This window comes from Hypanus sabinus, chromosome 7 (genome assembly GCF_030144855.1).
Source record: "Hypanus sabinus isolate sHypSab1 chromosome 7, sHypSab1.hap1, whole genome shotgun sequence".
In the NCBI taxonomy this organism is placed as follows: Eukaryota; Metazoa; Chordata; class Chondrichthyes; order Myliobatiformes; family Dasyatidae; genus Hypanus; species Hypanus sabinus.
The window spans coordinates 97,331,191-97,339,053 of record NC_082712.1 but is presented as its reverse complement, the minus strand read 5'-3'; the positions used below and the strand labels follow the sequence as shown (position 1 = coordinate 97,339,053).

At 67.8% G+C, this 7,863-nt stretch overlaps 1 protein-coding gene across 1 annotated transcript in view; it reads left to right on the top strand.

The window, feature by feature from the left end:
* The first annotated feature begins 857 nt into the window (after positions 1-857).
* Positions 858-7,863, top strand: part of slc16a13 (solute carrier family 16 member 13) — a 43,921-nt gene continuing 36,915 nt past the window's right edge. The window contains exon 1 of the mRNA XM_059975251.1: positions 858-1,241. The gene's annotated coding sequence lies outside the window, so the exon portion shown is untranslated. The remainder of the gene's footprint in view (positions 1,242-7,863) is intronic.

The following is a 7,863-nucleotide window of genomic DNA, read 5'->3' as shown; positions in this document are numbered from 1 at the left end:
AGCCTGTTGTATCCGGTGTTCCTGGTGTGGCCTCCTGTATGCCGGTGGGACGTGACATAGATTGAAAGACCGCTTGGCTGAGCACCTTCTGCCACCAACAGCAGGATCTCCCAGTGGCGACCCATTTCAATTCTACTTGCCATTCTTGCATGTCAGTTCATGGCTTCCTCTATGTCTCGATGAAGCCACACTCCCGTTGCAGGAACAACACCTTATGTTCTGTCTGGGTAGCCTCCAACCTGATAGCATGAACATCGATTTCTTGACCTCTCCTTCACCAATCTCCATTCCTGTTCCCCTCTCTCACCGTATCTCCTTACCTGCCCATCACCTCCCTCTGGTGCTCTTCCTCCTTCTCTTCTGTGGCCTCTGTCCTCTCCCATCAGATTCCCCCTTCTCCAGACCTTTATCTCTTTCACCAATCAATTTCCCAGCTCTTTACTTCAGCCTCCCCCACTCTCCCGGTTTCACCTCTCACCTACCACCTTGTACTTCTCCCTCCCCTTCCCCCACCTCCTTACTCTGACTCCCCATCTCTCTTTTTCTCACCCTGACGGTCTCGGCCCGAAACGTAGATGCTGTCTGGCCCGCTGAATTCCCCTGGTATTTTGTGTGTGTTGCTTCCCTCGGGATCAATAACGTATGTTGTCTGTCTGCTTGCATTTCCAGCATCTGCAGATTTTCTCTTGTTTCGGAAACTTTAGAGACGGTCCCTTGCCAGGTATTTGCTTTGATGTGAGCTGCAATTTAAGTTATTTGCAGGTATAATCATGAGAGAGAGAGAGAGAGAGAGAGAGAGAGAGAGAGAGAGAGTGTGGGAGGGGCAGATAAATTACCCCAGGGACTTCTCTAACAGGAAGAGAGTGGGACCCAGACAAGAGGGCAGATGGAAAGAGCTTTTTTGGTAGTACTCGTCACACAGATGTCACGTGTCAGAGAAGCAATGTGCCGATGAGCTTCCTATTTAAATATTTTGTAACTTCCTCTTTGTAAATGCCGGGGAGGTCAGAGTTAATTAAACACAGACTGCGTTCGGGTAGGTGCTTAAGCACCTCTTTGTCTGTCTGCCCTTCAACCCTGAACCTGTTCCGGGTTTTGGGCTGGATATGACCCATTTCCATCAATTTGTAGCCCCCCCACCCCATTCTGCAAAGGGTTTTTTACTTGACTCTGTTTCCACGGGATTGTGAGGCGGACTGTCTGTGTGTGGAGCAGCATGAAGATTTCTCAGCACCGATAAGGTAAGGAAGCGGTCGCACACACTAACCCTCACGGGGTATGGTCCCTTACAGCCAGCACTGAATTATTAAGGGTAGACTTTATTCGCCATGACATGTTGGTGCGACACGCAATAAAAATCACAACAGTTCCGAGTACAGTTGTGGAGTACGATGCGCATAAATCCCAGCACATATTTACAATGTAATCAGTATTATGAAAAGTGGTTTAAAGTGTTTACGGTGCAGTGATGGGATTACTAGACTGCGGTGGGGTAGGTTAACTAGAGTGCTTGATCAGATTAACTGCTGGGGGCGGGGTCCTTTAAAATGCAGGAATTTTGATTCATTAGCTCTATTTGGGTTTTCCAGAAGGGAGCTTTAGGAAAAGGCAGTTTACTGGGTGGGTAGCGTCCGCAATAAATTTCCTGTATCGTTTTCCCCAAACAACTTCCCAGCTCTTTACTTCACCCACTCCCCGCCTTCTGGGCTCACCTATCGCCTGACTCCCCTCCCCCCCACCTTCTTACTCCCCTCCCCCCCACCTTCTTACTCCCCTCCCCCCCACCTTCTTACTCCCCTCCCCCCCACCTTCTTACTCCCCTCCCCCCCGCCTTCTTACTCCCCTCCCCCCCGCCTTCTTACTCCCCTCCCCCCCGCCTTCTTACTCCCCTCCCCCCCGCCTTCTTACTCCCCTCCCCCCCGCCTTCTTACTCCCCTCCCCCCCGCCTTCTTACTCCCCTCCCCCCCGCCTTCTTACTCCCCTCCCCCCACCTTCTTACTCCCCTCCCCCCACCTTCTTACTCCCCTCCCCCCCACCTTCTTACTCCCCTCCCCCCCACCTTCTTACTCCCCTCCCCCCCACCTTCTTACTCCCCTCCCCCCGCCTTCTTACTCCCCTCCCCCCCGCCTTCTTACTCCCCTCCCCCCCGCCTTCTTACTCCCCTCCCCCCCGCCTTCTTACTCCCCTCCCCCCCGCCTTCTTACTCCCCTCCCCCCCGCCTTCTTACTCCCCTCCCCCCCGCCTTCTTACTCCCCTCCCCCCCGCCTTCTTACTCCCCTCCCCCCCGCCTTCTTACTCCCCTCCCCCCCGCCTTCTTACTCCCCTCCCCCCCGCCTTCTTACTCCCCTCCCCCCCGCCTTCTTACTCCCCTCCCCCCCGCCTTCTTACTCCCCTCCCCCCCGCCTTCTTACTCCCCTCCCCCCCGCCTTCTTACTCCCCTCCCCCCCGCCTTCTTACTCCCCTCCCCCCCGCCTTCTTACTCCCCTCCCCCCCGCCTTCTTACTCCCCTCCCCCCCGCCTTCTTACTCCCCTCCCCCCCGCCTTCTTACTCCCCTCCCCCCCGCCTTCTGACTCCCCTCCCCCCCGCCTTCTGACTCCCCTCCCCCCCGCCTTCTGACTCCCCTCCCCCCCGCCTTCTGACTCCCCTCCCCCCCGCCTTCTGACTCCCCTCCCCCCCGCCTTCTGACTCCCCTCCCCCCCGCCTTCTGACTCCCCTCCCCCCCGCCTTCTGACTCCCCTCCCCCCCGCCTTCTGACTCCCCTCCCCCCCGCCTTCTGACTCCCCTCCCCCCCGCCTTCTGACTCCCCTCCCCCCCGCCTTCTGACTCCCCTCCCCCCCGCCTTCTGACTCCCCTCCCCCCCGCCTTCTGACTCCCCTCCCCCCCCGCCTTCTGACTCCCCTCCCCCCCGCCTTCTGACTCCCCTCCCCCCCGCCTTCTGACTCCCCTCCCCCCCGCCTTCTGACTCCCCTCCCCCCCGCCTTCTGACTCCCCTCCCCCCCGCCTTCTGACTCCCCTCCCCCCCGCCTTCTGACTCCCCTCCCCCCCGCCTTCTGACTCCCCTCCCCCCCGCCTTCTGACTCCCCTCCCCCCCGCCTTCTGACTCCCCTCCCCCCCGCCTTCTGACTCCCCTCCCCCCCGCCTTCTGACTCCCCTCCCCCCCGCCTTCTGACTCCCCTCCCCCCCGCCTTCTGACTCCCCTCCCCCCCGCCTTCTGACTCCCCTCCCCCCCGCCTTCTGACTCCCCTCCCCCCCGCCTTCTGACTCCCCTCCCCCCCGCCTTCTGACTCCCCTCCCCCCCGCCTTCTGACTCCCCTCCCCCCCGCCTTCTGACTCCCCTCCCCCCCGCCTTCTGACTCCCCTCCCCCCCGCCTTCTGACTCCCCTCCCCCCCGCCTTCTGACTCCCCTCCCCCCCGCCTTCTGACTCCCCTCCCCCCCGCCTTCTGACTCCCCTCCCCCCCGCCTTCTGACTCCCCTCCCCCCCGCCTTCTGACTCCCCTCCCCCCCGCCTTCTGACTCCCCTCCCCCCCGCCTTCTGACTCCCCTCCCCCCCGCCTTCTGACTCCCCTCCCCCCCGCCTTCTGACTCCCCTCCCCCCCGCCTTCTGACTCCCCTCCCCCCCGCCTTCTGACTCCCCTCCCCCCCGCCTTCTGACTCCCCTCCCCCCCGCCTTCTGACTCCCCTCCCCCCCGCCTTCTGACTCCCCTCCCCCCCGCCTTCTGACTCCCCTCCCCCCCGCCTTCTGACTCCCCTCCCCCCCGCCTTCTGACTCCCCTCCCCCCCGCCTTCTGACTCCCCTCCCCCCCGCCTTCTGACTCCCCTCCCCCCCGCCTTCTGACTCCCCTCCCCCCCGCCTTCTGACTCCCCTCCCCCCCGCCTTCTGACTCCCCTCCCCCCCGCCTTCTGACTCCCCTCCCCCCCGCCTTCTGACTCCCCTCCCCCCCGCCTTCTGACTCCCCTCCCCCCCGCCTTCTGACTCCCCTCCCCCCCGCCTTCTGACTCCCCTCCCCCCCGCCTTCTGACTCCCCTCCCCCCCGCCTTCTGACTCCCCTCCCCCCCGCCTTCTGACTCCCCTCCCCCCCCGCCTTCTGACTCCCCTCCCCCCCGCCTTCTGACTCCCCTCCCCCCCGCCTTCTGACTCCCCTCCCCCCCGCCTTCTGACTCCCCTCCCCCCCGCCTTCTGACTCCCCTCCCCCCCGCCTTCTGACTCCCCTCCCCCCCGCCTTCTGACTCCCCTCCCCCCCGCCTTCTGACTCCCCTCCCCCCCGCCTTCTGACTCCCCTCCCCCCCGCCTTCTGACTCCCCTCCCCCCCGCCTTCTGACTCCCCTCCCCCCCGCCTTCTGACTCCCCTCCCCCCCGCCTTCTGACTCCCCTCCCCCCCGCCTTCTGACTCCCCTCCCCCCCGCCTTCTGACTCCCCTCCCCCCCGCCTTCTGACTCCCCTCCCCCCCGCCTTCTGACTCCCCCTCCCCCCCCGCCTTCTGACTCCCCTCCCCCCCGCCTTCTGACTCCCCTCCCCCCCGCCTTCTGACTCCCCTCCCCCCCGCCTTCTGACTCCCCTCCCCCCCGCCTTCTGACTCCCCTCCCCCCCGCCTTCTGACTCCCCTCCCCCCCGCCTTCTGACTCCCCTCCCCCCCGCCTTCTGACTCCCCTCCCCCCCGCCTTCTGACTCCCCTCCCCCCCGCCTTCTGACTCCCCTCCCCCCCCGCCTTCTGACTCCCCTCCCCCCCGCCTTCTGACTCCCCTCCCCCCCGCCTTCTGACTCCCCTCCCCCCCGCCTTCTGACTCCCCTCCCCCCCGCCTTCTGACTCCCCTCCCCCCCGCCTTCTGACTCCCCTCCCCCCCGCCTTCTGACTCCCCTCCCCCCCGCCTTCTGACTCCCCTCCCCCCCGCCTTCTGACTCCCCTCCCCCCCGCCTTCTGACTCCCCTCCCCCCCGCCTTCTGACTCCCCTCCCCCCCGCCTTCTGACTCCCCTCCCCCCCGCCTTCTGACTCCCCTCCCCCCCGCCTTCTGACTCCCCTCCCCCCCGCCTTCTGACTCCCCTCCCCCCCGCCTTCTGACTCCCCTCCCCCCCGCCTTCTGACTCCCCTCCCCCCCGCCTTCTGACTCCCCTCCCCCCCGCCTTCTGACTCCCCTCCCCCCCGCCTTCTGACTCCCCTCCCCCCCGCCTTCTGACTCCCCTCCCCCCCGCCTTCTGACTCCCCTCCCCCCCGCCTTCTGACTCCCCTCCCCCCCGCCTTCTGACTCCCCTCCCCCCCGCCTTCTGACTCCCCTCCCCCCCGCCTTCTGACTCCCCTCCCCCCCGCCTTCTGACTCCCCTCCCCCCCGCCTTCTGACTCCCCTCCCCCCCGCCTTCTGACTCCCCTCCCCCCCCCGCCTTCTGACTCCCCTCCCCCCCGCCTTCTGACTCCCCTCCCCCCCGCCTTCTGACTCCCCTCCCCCCCGCCTTCTGACTCCCCTCCCCCCCGCCTTCTGACTCCCCTCCCCCCCGCCTTCTGACTCCCCTCCCCCCCGCCTTCTGACTCCCCTCCCCCCCGCCTTCTGACTCCCCTCCCCCCCGCCTTCTGACTCCCCTCCCCCCCGCCTTCTGACTCCCCTCCCCCCCGCCTTCTGACTCCCCTCCCCCCCGCCTTCTGACTCCCCTCCCCCCCGCCTTCTGACTCCCCTCCCCCCCGCCTTCTGACTCCCCTCCCCCCCGCCTTCTGACTCCCCTCCCCCCCGCCTTCTGACTCCCCTCCCCCCCGCCTTCTGACTCCCCTCCCCCCCGCCTTCTGACTCCCCTCCCCCCCGCCTTCTGACTCCCCTCCCCCCCGCCTTCTGACTCCCCTCCCCCCCGCCTTCTGACTCCCCTCCCCCCCGCCTTCTGACTCCCCTCCCCCCCGCCTTCTGACTCCCCTCCCCCCCGCCTTCTGACTCCCCTCCCCCCCGCCTTCTGACTCCCCTCCCCCCCGCCTTCTGACTCCCCTCCCCCCCGCCTTCTGACTCCCCTCCCCCCCGCCTTCTGACTCCCCTCCCCCCCGCCTTCTGACTCCCCTCCCCCCCGCCTTCTGACTCCCCTCCCCCCCGCCTTCTGACTCCCCTCCCCCCCGCCTTCTGACTCCCCTCCCCCCCGCCTTCTGACTCCCCTCCCCCCCGCCTTCTGACTCCCCTCCCCCCCGCCTTCTGACTCCCCTCCCCCCCGCCTTCTGACTCCCCTCCCCCCCGCCTTCTGACTCCCCTCCCCCCCGCCTTCTGACTCCCCTCCCCCCCGCCTTCTGACTCCCCTCCCCCCCGCCTTCTGACTCCCCTCCCCCCCGCCTTCTGACTCCCCTCCCCCCCGCCTTCTGACTCCCCTCCCCCCCGCCTTCTGACTCCCCTCCCCCCCGCCTTCTGACTCCCCTCCCCCCCGCCTTCTGACTCCCCTCCCCCCCGCCTTCTGACTCCCCTCCCCCCCGCCTTCTGACTCCCCTCCCCCCCGCCTTCTGACTCCCCTCCCCCCCGCCTTCTGACTCCCCTCCCCCCCGCCTTCTGACTCCCCTCCCCCCCGCCTTCTGACTCCCCTCCCCCCCGCCTTCTGACTCCCCTCCCCCCCGCCTTCTGACTCCCCTCCCCCCCGCCTTCTGACTCCCCTCCCCCCCGCCTTCTGACTCCCCTCCCCCCCGCCTTCTGACTCCCCTCCCCCCCGCCTTCTGACTCCCCTCCCCCCCGCCTTCTGACTCCCCTCCCCCCCGCCTTCTGACTCCCCTCCCCCCCGCCTTCTGACTCCCCTCCCCCCCGCCTTCTGACTCCCCTCCCCCCCGCCTTCTGACTCCCCTCCCCCCCGCCTTCTGACTCCCCTCCCCCCCGCCTTCTGACTCCCCTCCCCCCCGCCTTCTGACTCCCCTCCCCCCCGCCTTCTGACTCCCCTCCCCCCCGCCTTCTGACTCCCCTCCCCCCCGCCTTCTGACTCCCCTCCCCCCCGCCTTCTGACTCCCCTCCCCCCCGCCTTCTGACTCCCCTCCCCCCCGCCTTCTGACTCCCCTCCCCCCCGCCTTCTGACTCCCCTCCCCCCCGCCTTCTGACTCCCCTCCCCCCCGCCTTCTGACTCCCCTCCCCCCCGCCTTCTGACTCCCCTCCCCCCCGCCTTCTGACTCCCCTCCCCCCCGCCTTCTGACTCCCCTCCCCCCCGCCTTCTGACTCCCCTCCCCCCCGCCTTCTGACTCCCCTCCCCCCCGCCTTCTGACTCCCCTCCCCCCCGCCTTCTGACTCCCCTCCCCCCCCGCCTTCTGACTCCCCTCCCCCCCGCCTTCTGACTCCCCTCCCCCCCGCCTTCTGACTCCCCTCCCCCCCGCCTTCTGACTCCCCTCCCCCCCGCCTTCTGACTCCCCTCCCCCCGCCTTCTGACTCCCCTCCCCCCCGCCTTCTGACTCCCCTCCCCCCCGCCTTCTGACTCCCCTCCCCCCCGCCTTCTGACTCCCCTCCCCCCCGCCTTTCTGACTCCCCCTCCCCCCCGCCTTCTGACTCCCCTCCCCCCCGCCTTCTGACTCCCCTCCCCCCCGCCTTCTGACTCCCCCTCCCCCCCGCCTTCTGACTCCCCTCCCCCCGCCTTCTGACTCCCCTCTCCCCCCCGCCTTCTGACTCCCCTCCCCCCCCGCCTTCTGACTCCCCTCCCCCCCGCCTTCTGACTCCCCTCCCCCCCGCCTTCTGACTCCCCTCCCCCCCGCCTTCTGACTCCCCTCCCCCCCCGCCTTCTGACTCCCCTCCCCCCCGCCTTCTGACTCCCCTCCCCCCCGCCTTCTGACTCCCCTCCCCCCCGCCTTCTGACTCCCCTCCCCCCCGCCTTCTGACTCCCTCCCCCCCCGCCTTCTGACTCCCCTCCCCCCCGCCTTCTGACTCCCCTCCCCC